The sequence below is a fragment of the Zeugodacus cucurbitae genome, chromosome X (genome assembly GCF_028554725.1).
Source record: "Zeugodacus cucurbitae isolate PBARC_wt_2022May chromosome X, idZeuCucr1.2, whole genome shotgun sequence".
In the NCBI taxonomy this organism is placed as follows: Eukaryota; Metazoa; Arthropoda; class Insecta; order Diptera; family Tephritidae; genus Zeugodacus; species Zeugodacus cucurbitae.
This window is the reverse complement of record NC_071672.1, coordinates 23121056-23135751: the sequence shown is the minus strand read 5'-3', so window position 1 is coordinate 23135751 and position 14696 is coordinate 23121056.

Here is a 14696-nt window from a genome sequence, read left to right as displayed (position 1 = left end):
TTTGTCTTGTCATGTCTTATATTGTCTTGTCTTGTCTTGTCTTGTGATGTCATGTCGTGTGTTGTGTTGTTTTGTCTTGTCTTGTTTTGTCTTGTCCTGTCTTGTCTTGTCATGTCATGTCATGTGTTGTGTTGTGTTGTTTTGTTTTGTCTTGTCTTGTCTTGTCTTGTCCTGTCCTGTCGTGTGTTGTGTTGTTTTGTCTTGTCTTGTCATGTCATATCATGTTGTGTCTTGTGTTGCTTTGTCTTGTCTTGCCTTGTCTTGTCATGTCGTGTGTTGTGTTGTTTTGTCTTGTCTTGTTGTGTATTGTCATGTCTTATAATGTCTTGTCTTGTCTTGTCTTGTCTTGTCTTGTCTTGTCTTGTCTTGTCTTGTCTTGTCTTGTCTTGTCTTGTCTTGTCTTGTCTTGTCTTGTCTTGTCTTGTCTTGTCTTGTCTTGTCTTGTCTTGTCTTGTCTTGTCTTGTCTTGTCATGTCGTGTGTTGTGTTGTTTTGTCTTGTCTTGTTGTGTATTGTCATGTCTTATATTGTCTTGTCTTGTCTTGTCTTGTCTTGTCTTGTCTTGTCTTGTCATGTCTTGTCTTGTCTTGTCTTGTCTTGTCTTGTCTTGTCTTGTCTTGTCTTGTCTTGTCTTGTCTTGTCTTGTCTTGTCTTGTCTTGTCTTGTCTTGTCTTGTCTTGTCTTGTCTTGTGATGTCATGTCGTGTGTTGTGTTGTTTTGTCTTGTCATGTCTTGTCCTGTCCTGTCTTGTCTCTTCTTGTCATGTCTTGTCTTGTCTTGTCTTGTCTTGTGCAGTCCTGACGTGTGTTGTGTTGTTTTGTCTTGTCTTGCTTTGTCTTGTCATGTCCTATCTTGTCTTGTCATGTCTTGTCTTGTCTTGTCTTGTCTTGTCTTGTCTTGCCTTGTCTTGTCTTGTCTTGTCTTGTCTTGTCTTGTCTTGTCTTGTCTTGTCTTGTCTTGTCTTGTCTTGTCTTGTCTTGTCTTGTCTTGTCTTGTCTTGTCTTGTCTTGTCTTGTCTTGTCTTGTCTTGTCTTGTCTTGTCTTGTCTTGTCTTGTCTTTTATGTTGTCTTGTCTTGTCTTGTTTTGTCATGTAATGTCATGTCGTGTGTTGTGTTGTTTTGTCTTGTCATGTCTTATATTGTCTTGTCTTGTCTTGTGATGTCATGTCGTGTTGTTTTGTCTTGTCATGTCTTATATTGTCTTGTCTTGTCTTGTCTTGTGATGTCATGTCGTGTGTTGTGTTGTTTTGTCTTGTCTTGTTTTGTCTTGTCCTGTCTTGTCTTGTCATGTCATGTCATGTGTTGTGTTGTGTTGTTTTGTTTTGTCTTGTCTTGTCTTGTCTTGTCCTGTCCTGTCGTGTGTTGTGTTGTTTTGTCTTGTCTTGTCATGTCATATCATGTTGTGTCTTGTGTTGCTTTGTCTTGTCTTGCCTTGTCTTCTCATGTCGTGTGTTGTGTTGTTTTGTCTTGTCTTGTTGTGTATTGTCATGTCTTATATTGTCTTGTCTTGTCTTGTCTTGTCTTGTCTTGTCTTGTCTTGTCTTGTCTTGTCTTGTCTTGTCTTGTCTTGTCTTGTCTTGTCTTGTCTTGTCTTGTCTTGTCTTGTCTTGTCTTGTCTTGTCTTGTCTTGTCTTGTCTTGTTTTGTCTTGTCCTGTCTTGTCTTGTCATGTCTTGTTTTATGTTGTCTTGTCTTGTCTTGTTTTGTCATGTAATGTCATGTCGTGTGTTGTGTTGTGTTGTTTTGTCTTGTCTTGTCTTGTCTTGTCTTGTCTTGTCTTGTCTTGTCTTGTCTTGTGTTGTCTTGTCTTGTCTTGTCTTGTTTTATGTTGTCTTGTCTTGTCTTGTTTTGTCATGTAATGTCATGTCGTGTGTTGTGTTGTTTTGTCTTGTCATGTCTTATATTGTCTTGTCTTGTCTTGTGATGTCATGTCGTGTGTTGTGTTGTTTTGTCTTGTCATGTCTTATATTGTCTTGTCTTGTCTTGTCTTGTCTTGTCTTGTGATGTCATGTCGTGTGTTGTGTTGTTTTGTCTTGTCTTGTTTTGTCTTGTTCTGTCTTGTCTTGTCATGTCATGTCATGTGTTGTGTTGTGTTGTTTTGTTTTGTCTTGTCTTGTCTTGTCTTGTCTTGTCCTGTCCTGTCGTGTGTTGTGTTGTTTTGTCTTGTCTTGTCATGTCAAGTCATGTCGTGTCTTGTGTTGCTTTGTCTTGTCTTGTCATGTCGTGTGTTGTGTTGTTTTGTCTTGTCTTGTTGTGTATTGTCATGTCTTATATTGTCTTGTCTTGTCTTGTCATGTCGTGTGTTGTGTTGTTTTGTCTTGTCTTGTTGTGTATTGTCATGTCTTATATTGTCTTGTCTTGTCTTGTCTTGTTTTGTCTTGTCATGTCTTGTCTTGTCTTGTCTTGTCTTGTCTTGTCTTGTCTTGTCTTGTCTTGTCTTGTCTTGTCTTGTCTTGTCTTGTCTTGTCTTGTCTTGTCTTGTCTTGTGTTGTCTTGTGTTGTCTTGTCTTGTCTTGTCTTGTTTTATGTTGTGTTGTCTTGTCTTGTCATGTAATGTCATGTCGTGTGTTGTGTTGTTTTGTCTCGTCTTGTCATGTCGTGTGTTGTGTTGTTTTGTCTTGTCATGTCTTATATTGTCTTGTCTTGTCTTGTGATGTCATGTCGTGTGTTGTGTTGTTTTGTCTTGTCTTGTTTTGTCTTGTCCTGTCCTGTCTTGTCTTGTCATGTCATGTCATGTGTTGTGTTGTGTTGTTTTGTCTTGTCTTGTCTTGTCTTGTCTTGTCTTGTCTTGTCTTGTCTTGTCTTGTCTTGCCTTATCTTGCCTTGTCTTGTCTTGTCTGGTCTTGTCTTGTCTTGTCTTGTCTTGTCTTGTCTTGTCTTGTCTTGTCTTGTATTGTCTTGTCTTGTCTTGTCTTGTCTTGTCTTGTCTTGTCTTGTCTTGTCTTGTCTTGTCTTGTCTTGTCTTGTCTTGTCTTGTCTTGTCTTGTCTTGTCTTGTCTTGTCATGTCTTGTCTTGTCTTGTTTTGTCTTGTCTTGTATTGTATTGTCTTGTCTTGTCTTGTCTTGTCTTGTCTTGTCTTGTCTTGTCTTGTCTTGTCTTGTCTTGTCTTGTCTTGTCTTGTCTTGTCTTGTCTTGTCTTGTCTTGTCTTGTCTTGTCTTGTCTTGTCTTGTCTTGTCTTGTCTTGTCTTGTCTTGTCTTGTCTTGTCTTGTCTTGTCTTGTCTTGTCTTGTCTTGTCTTGTCTTGTCTTGTCTTGTCTTGCCTTGTCTTGTCTTGTCTTGTCTTGTCATGTCCTATCTTGTCTTGTCTTGTCTTGTGTTGCCTCGTCTTGTCTTGTCTTGTCTTGTCCTGTCCTGACGTGTGTTGTGTTGTTTTGTCTTGTCTTGCTTTGTCTTGTCATGTCCTATCTTGTCTTGTCATGTCTTGTCTTGTCTTGTCTTGTCTTGTCTTGTCTTGTCTTGTCTTGTCTTGTCTTGTCTTGTCTTGTCTTGTCTTGTCTTGTCTTGTCTTGTCTTGTCTTGTCTTGTCTTGTCTTGTCTTGTCTTGTCTTGTCTTGTCTTGTCTTGTCTTGTCTTGTCTTGTGATGTCATGTCGTGTGTTGTGTTGTTTTGTCTTGTCATGTCTTGTCCTGTCCTGTCTTGTGTTGTCTTGTCATGTCTTGTCTTGTCTTGTCTTGTCTTGTCTTGTGTTGCCTCGTCTTGTCTTGTCTTGTCTTGTGCTGTCCTGACGTGTGTTGTGTTGTTTTGTCTTGTCTTGCTTTGTCTTGTCATGTCCTATCTTGTCTTGTCATGTCTTGTCTTGTCTTGTCTTGTCTTGTCTTGTCTTGTCTTGTCTTGTCTTGTCTTGTCTTGTCTTGTCTTGTCTTGTCTTGTCTTGTCTTGTCTTGTCTTCTCCTGTCCTGTCGTGTGTTGTGTTGTTTTGTCTTGTCTTGTCATGTCATGTCATGTCGTGTGTTGTGTTGTTTTGTCTTGTCTTGTTGTGTATTGTCATGTCTTATATTGTCTTGTCTTGTCTTGTGTTGCCTCGTCTTGTCATGTCATGTCGTGTGTTGTGTTGTTTTGTCTTGTCTTGTTTTGTCTTGTCATGTCTTGTCATGTCTTGTCTTGTCTTGTTTTGTCTTGTCTTGTATTGTCTTGTTTTCTCATGTAATGTCCTGTCGTGTGTTGTGTTGGTTTGTCTTGTCTTGTCATGTCATGTCATGTCGTGTCTTGTGTTGCTTTGTCTTGTCTTGTCATGTCGTGTGTTGTGTTGTTTTGTCTTGTCTTGTGTTGTTTTGTCGTGTCATGTCTTGTCTTGTCTTGTCCTGTCCTGTCGTGTGTTGTGTTGTTTTGTCTTGTCTTGTCTTGTTTTGTCTTGTCTTGTCTTGTTTTATGTTGTCTTGTTTTGTCATGTAATGTCATGTCGTGTGTTGTGTTGTTTTGTCTTGTCTTGTGTTGTTTTGTCGTGTCATGTCTTGTCTTGTCTTGTCTTGTCTTGTCCTGTCCTGCCGTGTGTTGTGTTGTTTTGTCTTGTCTTGTCATGTCATGTCATGTCGTGTCTTGTGTTGCTTTGTCTTGTCTTGTCTTGTGTTGCCTCGTCTTGTCTTGTCTTGTCTTGTCCTGTCCTGACGTGTGTTGAGTTGTTTTGTCTTGTCTTGTCTTGTCTTGTCTTGTCTTGTCTTGTCTTGTCATGTCGTGTGTTGTGTTGTTTTGTCTTGTCTTGTCTTGTCTTGTCTTGTCTTGTCATGTCGTGTGTTGTGTTGTTTTGTCTTGTCTTGTGTTGTTTTGTCGTGTCATGTCTTGTCTTGTCTTGTCTTGTCTTGTCCTGTCCTGTCGTGTGTTGTGTGGTTTTGTCTTGTCTTGTCATGTCATGTCATGTCGTGTCTTGTGTTGCTTTGTCTTGTCTTATCTTGTCTTGTCATGTCTTGTCATGTCTTGTCTTGTCTTGTCTTGTCTTGTCTTGTCTTGTCTTGTCTTGTCTTGCTTTGTCTTGTCATGTCTTATCTTGTCTTGTCTTGTCTTGTCTTGTCCTGTCCTGTCGTGTGTTGTTTTGTATTGTCTTGTCTTGTGTTGTTTTGTCGTGTCATGTCTTGTCTTGTCTTGTCTTGTCCTGTCTTGTCTTATCTTGTCTTGTCATGTCTTGTCATGTCTTGTCTTGTCTTGTCTTGTCTTGTCTTGTCTTGTCTTGTCTTGTCTTGTCTTTTCTTGTCTTGTCTTGTCTTGTCTTGTCTTGTCTTGTCATGTCGTGTGTTGTGTTGTTTTGTCTTGTCTTGTCTTGTCATGTCGTGTGTTGTGTTGTTTTGTCTTGTCTTGTCTTGTCTTGTTTTGTCTTGTCTTGTGTTGTTTTGTCGTGTCATGTCTTGTCTTGTCTTGTCTTGTCCTGTCCTGTCGTGTGTTGTGTTATTTTGTCTTGTCTTGTCTTGTCATGTCATGTCATGTCGTGTCTTGTGTTGCTTTGTCTTGTCTTATCTTGTCTTGTCATGTCTTGTCTTGTCTTGTCTTGTCTTGTCTTGTCTTGTCTTGTCTTGTCTTGTCTTGTCTTGTCTTGTCTTGTCTTGTCTTGTCTTGTCTTGTCTTGTCTTGTCTTGTCTTGTCTTGTCTTGTCTTGTCTTGTCTTGTCTTGTCTTGTCTTGTCTTGTCTTGTCTTGTCTTGTCTTGTCTTGTCTTGTCTTGTCTTGTCTTGTCTTGTCTTGTCTTGTCTTGTCTTGTCTTGTCTTGTCTTGTCATATCTTGTCTTGTCTTGTCTTGTCTTGTCTTGTCTTGTCTTGCTTTGTCTTGTCATGTCTTATCTTGTCTTGTCTTGTCTTGTCTTGTCTTGTCCTGTCCTGTCTTGTCTTGTCTTGTCATATCTTGTCTTGTCTTGTCTTGTCTTGTCTTGTCTTGTCTTGCTTTGTCTTGTCATGTCTTATCTTGTCTTGTCTTGTCTTGTCTTGTCTTGTCTTGTCTTGTCTTGCTTTGTCTTGTCATGTCTTATCTTGTCTTGTCTTGTCTTGTCTTGTCTTGTCCTGTCCTGTCGTGTGTTGTTTTGTAATGTCTTGTCTTGTGTTGTTTTGTCGTGTCATGCCTTGTCTTGTCCTGTCCTGTCGTGTGTTGTGTTGTTTTGTCTTGTCTTGTCTTGTCTTGTCGTGTCATGTCATGTCGTGTCTTGTGTTGCTTTGTCTTGTCTTGTCTTGTCTTGTCATGTCTTGTCTTGTCTTGTTTTGTCTTGTCTTGTCTTGTCTTGTCTTGTCTTGTCTTGTCTTGTCTTGTCTTGTCTTGTCTTGTCATGACATGTCATGTCATATCGTGTGTTGTGTTGTTTTGTCTTGTCTTGTCTTGTCTTGTCTTATCTTGTCTTGTCTTGTCTTGTCTTGTCTTGTCTTGTCTTGTCTCGTCTTGTCTTGTCTTATCTTGTCTTGTCTTGTCCTGTCTTGTCCTGTCCTGTCGTGTGTTGTTTTGTATTGTCTTGTCTTGTGTTGTTTTGTCGTGTCATGCCTTGTCTTGTCCTGTCCTGTCGTGTGTTGTGTTGTTTTGTCTTGTCTTGTCTTGTCTTGTCATGTCATGTCATGTCGTGTCTTGTGTTGCTTTGTCTTGTCTTGTCTTGTCCTGTCCTGCCGTGTGTTGTGTTGTTTTGTCTTGTCTTGTCATGTCATGTCATGTCGTGTCTTGTGTTGCTTTGTCTTGTCTTGTCTTGTGTTGCCTCGTCTTGTCTTGTCTTGTCTTGTCCTGTCCTGACGTGTGTTGTGTTGTTTTGTCTTGTCTTGTCTGGTCTTGTCTTGTCTTGTCTTGTCTTGTCTTGTCTTGTCTTGTCTTGTCTTGTCCTGTCCTGTCTTGTCTTGTCTTGTCATATCTTGTCTTGTCTTGTCTTGTCTTGTCTTGTCTTGTCTTGCTTTGTCTTGTCATGTCTTATCTTGTCTTGTCTTGTCTTGTCTTGTCCTGTCCTGTCTTGTCTTGTCTTGTCATATCTTGTCTTGTCTTGTCTTGTCTTGTCTTGCTTTGTCTTGTCTTGCTTTGTCTTGTCATATCTTGTCTTGTCTTGTCTTGTCTTGTCTTGTCTTGTCTTGCTTTGTCTTGTCTTGCTTTGTCTTGTCATGTCTTATCTTGTCTTGTCTTGTCTTGTCTTGTCTTGTCCTGTCCTGTCGTGTGTTGTGTTGTTTTGTCTTGTCTTGTCTTGTCTTGTCATGTCATGTCATGTCGTGTCTTGTGTTGCTTTGTCTTGTCTTGTCATGTCGTGTGTTGTGTTGTTTTGTCTTGTCTTGTGTTGTTTTGTCGTGTCATGTCTTGTCTTGTCTTGTCTTGTCTTGTCCTGTCCTGTCGTGTGTTGTGTGGTTTTGTCTTGTCTTGTCATGTCATGTCATGTCGTGTCTTGTGTTGCTTTGTCTTGTCTTATCTTGTCTTGTCATGTCTTGTCATGTCTTGTCTTGTCTTGTCTTGTCTTGTCTTGTCTTGTCTTGTCTTGTCTTGTCTTGTCTTGTCTTGTCTTGTCTTGTCTTGTCTTGTCTTGTCTTGTCCTGTCCTGTCTTGTCTTGTCATATCTTGGTTTGTCTTGTCTTGTCTTGTCTTGTCTTGTCTTGCTTTGTCTTGTCATGTCTTATCTTGTCTTGTCTTGTCTTGTCTTGTCCTGTCCTGTCGTGTGTTGTTTTGTATTGTCTTGTCTTGTGTTGTTCTGTCGTGTCATGTCTTGTCTTGTCTTGTCTTGTCCTGTCCTGTCGTGTGTTGTGTTGTTTTGTCTTGCCTTGTCTTGTCTTGTCATGTCATGTCATGTCGTGTCTTGTGTTGCTTTGTCTTGTCTTGTCTTGTCTTGTTTTGTCATGTCGTGTGTTGTGTTGTTTTGTCTTGTCATGTCTTGTCTTGTCATGTCATGTCATGTCGTGTGTTGTGTTGTTTTGTCTTGTCTTGTCTTGTTTTGTCTTGTCTTGTCTTGTTTTATGTTGTCTTGTTTTGTCATGTAATGTCATGTCGTGTGTTGTGTTGTTTTGTCTTGTCTTGTGTTGTTTTGTCGTGTCATGTCTTGTCTTGTCTTGTCCTGTCCTGCCGTGTGTTGTGTTGTTTTGTCTTGTCTTGTCATGTCATGTCATGTCGTGTCTTGTGTTGCTTTGTCTTGTCTTGTCTTGTGTTGCCTCGTCTTGTCTTGTCTTGTCTTGTCCTGTCCTGACGTGTGTTGTGTTGTTTTGTCTTGTCTTGTCTTGTCTTGTCTTGTCTTGTCTTGTCTTGTCTTGTCTTGTCTTGTCTTGTCTTGTCTTGTCTTGTCTTGTCTTGTCTTGTCTTGTCTTGTCTTGTCTTGTCTTGTCTTGTCTTGTCTTGTTTTGTCTTGTTTTGTCTTGTCTTGTCTTGTGTTGTTTTGTCGTGTCATGTCTTGTCTTGTCTTGTCTTGTCTTGTCTTGTCCTGTCCTGTCGTGTGTTGTGTTGTTTTGTCTTGTCTTGTCATGTCATGTCATGTCGTGTCTTGTGTTGCTTTGTCTTGTCTTGTCTTGTGTTGCCTCGTCTTGTCTTGTCTTGTCTTGTCTTGTCCTGTCCTGACGTGTGTTGTGTTGTTTTGTCTTGTCTTGTCTTCTCATGTCGTGTGTTGTGTTGTTTTGTCTTGTCTTGTCTTGTCATGTCGTGTGTTGTGTTGTTTTGTCTTGTCTTGTCTTGTCTTGTTTTGTCTTGTCTTGTGTTGTTTTGTCGTGTCATGTCTTGTCTTGTCTTGTCTTGTCCTGTCCTGTCGTGTGTTGTGTTGTTTTGTCTTGTCTTGTCTTGTCATGTCATGTCATGTCGTGTCTTGTGTTGCTTTGTCTTGTCTTATCTTGTCTTGTCATGTCTTGTCTTGTCTTGTCTTGTCTTGTCTTGTCTTGTCTTGTCTTGTCTTGTCTTGTCTTGTCTTGTCTTGTCTTGTCTTGTCTTGTCTTGTCTTGTCTTGTCTTGTCTTGTCTTGTCTTGTCTTGTCTTGTCTTGTCTTGTCTTGTCTTGTCTTGTCTTGTCTTGTCTTGTCTTGTCTTGTCTTGTCTTGTCTTGACTTGTCTTGTCTTGTCTTGTCTTGTCTTGTCTTGTCTTGTCCTGTCCTGTCTTGTCTTGTCTTGTCATATCTTGTCTTGTCTTGTCTTGTCTTGTCTTGTCTTGCTTTGTCTTGTCATGTCTTATCTTGTCTTGTCTTGTCTTGTCTTGTCCTGTCCTGTCTTGTCTTGTCTTGTCATATCTTGTCTTGTCTTGTCTTGTCTTGTCTTGTCTTGTCTTGCTTTGTCTTGTCATGTCTTATCTTGTCTTGTCTTGTCTTGTCTTGCTTTGTCTTGTCATGTCTTATCTTGTCTTGTCTTGTCTTGTCTTGTCTTGTCTTGTCCTGTCGTGTGTTGTTTTGTATTGTCTTGTCTTGTGTTGTTTTGTCGTGTCATGCCTTGTCTTGTCCTGTCCTGTCGTGTGTTGTGTTGTTTTGTCTTGTCTTGTCTTGTCTTGTCATGTCATGTCATGTCGTGTCTTGTGTTGCTTTGTCTTGTCTTGTCTTGTCTTGTCATGTCTTGTCTTGTCTTGTCTTGTCTTGTCTTGTCTTGTCTTGTCTTGTCTTGTCTTGTCTTGTCTTGTCTTGTCTTGTCTTGTCATGACATGTCATGTCATATCGTGTGTTGTGTTGTTTTGTCTTGTCTTGTCTTGTCTTGTCTCGTCTTGTCTTGTCTTATCTTGTCTTGTCTTGTCCTGTCTTGTCCTGTCCTGTCGTGTGTTGTTTTGTATTGTCTTGTCTTGTGTTGTTTTGTCGTGTCATGCCTTGTCTTGTCCTGTCCTGTCGTGTGTTGTGTTGTTTTGTCTTGTCTTGTCTTGTCTTGTCATGTCATGTCATGTCGTGTCTTGTGTTGCTTTGTCTTGTCTTGTCATGTCTTGTCTTGTCTTGTCTTGTCTTGTCTTGTCTTGTCTTGTCTTGTCTTGTCTTGTCTTGTCTTGTCTTGTCTTGTCTTGTCTTGTCTTGTCTTGTCATGACATGTCATGTCATATCGTGTGTTGTGTTGTTTTGTCTTGTCTTGTTTTTTCTTGTCTTATCTTGTCTTGTCTTGTCTTGTCTTGTCTTGTCTCATCTTGTCTTGTCTTGTCTTGTCTTGTCCTGTCCTGTCTTGTCTTGTCTTGTCATGTCTTGTCTTGTCTTGTCTCGTCTTGTCTTGTCTTGTCTTGTTTTGTCTTGTCTTGTCTCGTCTTGTCTTGTCTTGTCTTGTTTTGTCTTGTCTTGTCTTGTCCTGTCCTGACGTGTGTTGTCTTGTCTTGTCTTGTCTTGTCTTGTCTTGTCTTGTCTTGTCTTGTCCTGTCCTGTCTTGTCTTGTCTTGTCATGTCTTGTCTTGTCTTGTCTTGTTTTGTCTTGTCTTGTTTTGTCTCGTCTTGTCTTGTCTTGTCTTGTCATGTCTTGTGTTGCCTCGTCTTGTCTTGTCTTGTCTTGTCTTGTCTTGTCTTGTCTTGTCTTGTCTTGTCTTGTCTTGTCTTGTCTTGTCTTGTCTTGTCTTGTCTTGTCTTGTCTTGTCTTGTCTTGTCTTGTCTTGTCTTGTCATGTCATGTCATGTCATATCGTGTGTTGTGTTGTTTTGTCTTGTCTTGTCTTGTCCTGTCCTGTCGTGTGTTGTGTTGTTTTGTCTTGTCTTGTCTTGTCTTGTCATGTCATGTCATGTCGTGTCTTGTGTTGCTTTGTCTTGTCTTGTCTTGTCTTGTCATGTCTTGTCTTGTCTTGTCTTGTCTTGTCTTGTCTTGTCTTGCCTTGTCTTGTCTTGTCTTGTCTTGTCTTGTCATGACATGTCATGTCATATCGTGTGTTGTGTTGTTTTGTCTTGTCTTGTCTTGTCTTATCTTGTCTTGTCTTGTCTTGTCTTGTCTTGTCTTGTCTTGTCTTGTCTCGTCTTGTCTTGTCTTATCTTGTCTTGTCTTGTCCTGTCTTGTCCTGTCCTGTCGTGTGTTGTTTTGTATTGTCTTGTCTTGTGTTGTTTTGTCGTGTCATGCCTTGTCTTGTCCTGTCCTGTCGTGTGTTGTGTTGTTTTGTCTTGTCTTGTCTTGTCTTGTCATGTCATGTCATGTCGTGTCTTGTGTTGCTTTGTCTTGTCTTGTCTTGTCTTGTCATGTCATGTCTTGTCTTGTCTTGTCTTGTCTTGTCTTGTCTTGTCTTGTCTTGTCTTGTCTTGTCTTGTCTTGTCTTGTCTTGTCTTGTCATGACATGTCATGTCATATCGTGTGTTGTGTTGTTTTGTCTTGTCTTGTCTTGTCTTGTCTTATCTTGTCTTGTCTTGTCTTGTCTTGTCTTGTCTTGTCTCATCTTGTCTTGTCTTGTCTTGTCTTGTCCTGTCCTGTCTTGTCTTGTCTTGTCATGTCTTGTCTTGTCTTGTCTTGTCTTGTCTTGTCTTGTCTCGTATTGTCTTGTCTTGTCTTGTTTTGTCTTGTCTTGTCTCGTCTTGTCTTGTCTTGTCTTGTTTTGTCTTGTCTTGTCTTGTCCTGTCCTGACGTGTGTTGTCTTGTCTTGTTTGTCTTGTCTTGTCTTGTCTTGTCTTGTCCTGTCTTGTCTTGTCTTGTCATGTCTTGTCTTGTCTTGTCTTGTCTTGTCTTGTCTTGTCTTGTTTTGTCTCGTCTTGTCTTGTCTTGTCTTGTCTTGTCTTGTCTTGTCTTGTCTTGTCTTGTCTTGTCTTGTCTTGTCTTGTCTTGTCTTGTCTTGTCTTGTCTTGTCTTGTCTTGTCTTGTCTTGTCTTGTCTTGTCTTGTCTTGTCTTGTCTTGTCTTGTCTTGTCTTGTCTTGTCTTGTCTTGTCTTGTCTTGCCTTGTCTTGTCTTGTCATGTCTTGTCTTGTCATGTCCTATCTTGTCTTGTCTTGTCTTGTGTTGCCTCGTCTTGTCTTGTCTTGTCTTGTCCTGTCCTGACGTGTGTTGTGTTGTTTTGTCTTGTCTTGCTTTGTCTTGTCATGTCCTATCTTGTCTTGTCTTGTCTTGTCTTGTCTTGTCTTGTCTTGTCTTGTCTTGTCTTGTCTTGTCTTGTCTTGTCTTGTCTTGTCTTGTCTTGTCTTGTCTTGTCTTGTCTTGTCTTGTGATGTCATGTCGTGTGTTGTGTTGTTTTGTCTTGTCATGTCTTGTCCTGTCCTGTCTTGTGTTGTCTTGTCATGTCTTGTCTTGTCTTGTCTTGTCTTGTCTTGTGTTGCCTCGTCTTGTCTTGTCTTGTCTTGTCTTGTCTTGTCTTGTCTTGTCTTGTCTTGTCTTGTCTTGTTTTGTCTTGTCTTGTCTTGTCTTCTCCTGTCCTGTCGTGTGTTGTGTTGTTTTGTCTTGTCTTGTCATGTCATGTCATGTCGTGTGTTGTGTTGTTTTGTCTTGTCTTGTTGTGTATTGTCATGTCTTATATTGTCTTGTCTTGTCTTGTGTTGCCTCGTCTTGTCATGTCATGTCGTGTGTTGTGTTGTTTTGTCTTGTCTTGTTTTGTCTTGTCATGTCTTGTCATGTCTTGTCTTGTCTTGTTTTGTCTTGTCTTGTATTGTCTTGTTTTCTCATGTAATGTCCTGTCGTGTGTTGTGTTGGTTTGTCTTGTCTTGTCATGTCATGTCATGTCGTGTCTTGTGTTGCTTTGTCTTGTCTTGTCATGTCGTGTGTTGTGTTGTTTTGTCTTGTCTTGTGTTGTTTTGTCGTGTCATGTCTTGTCTTGTCTTGTCCTGTCCTGTCGTGTGTTGTGTTGTTTTGTCTTGTCTTGTCTTGTTTTGTCTTGTCTTGTCTTGGTTTATGTTGTCTTGTTTTGTCATGTAATGTCATGTCGTGTGTTGTGTTGTTTTGTCTTGTCTTGTGTTGTTTTGTCGTGTCATGTCTTGTCTTGTCTTGTCTTGTCTTGTCCTGTCCTGCCGTGTGTTGTGTTGTTTTGTCTTGTCTTGTCATGTCATGTCATGTCGTGTCTTGTGTTGCTTTGTCTTGTCTTGTCTTGTGTTGCCTCGTCTTGTCTTGTCTTGTCTTGTCCTGTCCTGACGTGTGTTGAGTTGTTTTGTCTTGTCTTGTCTTGTCTTGTCTTGTCTTGTCTTGTCTTGTCTTGTCTTGTCATGTCGTGTGTTGTGTTGTTTTGTCTTGTCTTGTCTTGTCTTGTCTTGTCTTGTCATGTCGTGTGTTGTGTTGTTTTGTCTTGTCTTGTGTTGTTTTGTCGTGTCATGTCTTGTCTTGTCTTGTCTTGTCTTGTCCTGTCCTGTCGTGTGTTGTGTGGTTTTGTCTTGTCTTGTCATGTCATGTCATGTCGTGTCTTGTGTTGCTTTGTCTTGTCTTATCTTGTCTTGTCATGTCTTGTCATGTCTTGTCTTGTCTTGTCTTGTCTTGTCTTGTCTTGTCTTGTCTTGTCTAGCTTTGTCTTGTCATGTCTTATCTTGTCTTGTCTTGTCTTGTCTTGTCCTGTCCTGTCGTGTGTTGTTTTGTCTTGCCTTGTCTTGTCTTGTCATGTCATGTCATGTCGTGTCTTGTGTTGCTTTGTCTTGTCTTGTCTTGTCTTGTTTTGTCATGTCGTGTGTTGTGTTGTTTTGTCTTGTCATGTCTTGTCTTGTCATGTCATGTCATGTCGTGTGTTGTGTTGTTTTGTCTTGTCTTGTCTTGTCTTGTTTTGTCTTGTCTTGTCTTGTTTTATGTTGTCTTGTTTTGTCATGTAATGTCATGTCGTGTGTTGTGTTGTTTTGTCTTGTCTTGTGTTGTTTTGTCGTGTCATGTCTTGTCTTGTCTTGTCCTGTCCTGCCGTGTGTTGTGTTGTTTTGTCTTGTCTTGTCATGTCATGTCATGTCGTGTCTTGTGTTGCTTTGTCTTGTCTTGTCTTGTGTTGCCTCGTCTTGTCTTGTCTTGTCTTGTCCTGTCCTGACGTGTGTTGTGTTGTTTTGTCTTGTCTTGTCTTGTCTTGTCTTGTCTTGTCTTGTCTTGTCTTGTCTTGTCTTGTCTTGTCTTGTCTTGTCTTGTCTTGTCTTGTCTTGTCTTGTCTTGTCTTGTCCTGTCCTGTCTTGTCTTGTCGTGTCATATCTTGTCTTGTCTTGTCTTGTCTTGTCTTGTCTTGTCTTGCTTTGTCTTGTCATGTCTTATCTTGTCTTGTCTTGTCTTGTCTTGTCCTGTCCTGTCTTGTCTTGTCTTGTCATATCTTGTCTTGTCTTGTCTTGTCTTGTCTTGTCTTGTCTTGCTTTGTCTTGTCATGTCTTATCTTGTCTTGTCTTGTCTTGTCTTGTCTTGTCTTGTCTTGCTTTATCTTGTCATGTCTTATCTTGTCTTGTCTTGTCTTGTCTTGTCTTGTCTTGTCCTGTCCTGTCGTGTGTTGTTTTGTATTGTCTTGTCTTGTGTTGTTTTGTCGTGTCATGCCTTGTCTTGTCCTGTCCTGTCGTGTGTTGTGTTGTTTTGTCTTGTCTTGTCTTGTCTTGTCATGTCATGTCATGTCGTGTCTTGTGTTGCTTTGTCTTGTCTTGTCTTGTCTTGTCTTGTCATGTCGTGTGTTGTGTTGTTTTGTCTTGTCTTGTGTTGTTTTGTCGTGTCATGTCTTGTCTTGTCTTGTCTTGTCTTGTCCTGTCCTGTCGTGTGTTGTGTGGTTTTGTCTTGTCTTGTCATGTCATGTCATGTCGTGTCTTGTGTTGCTTTGTCTTGTCTTATCTTGTCTTGTCATGTCTTGTCATGTCTTGTCTTGTCTTGTCTTGTCTTGTCTTGTCTTGTCTTGTCTTGTCTTGTCTTTTCTTGTCTTGTCTTGTCTTGTCTTGTCTTGTCTTGTCCTGTCCTGTCTTGTCTTGTCATATCTTGGTTTGTCTTGTCTTGTCTTGTCTTGCTTTGTCT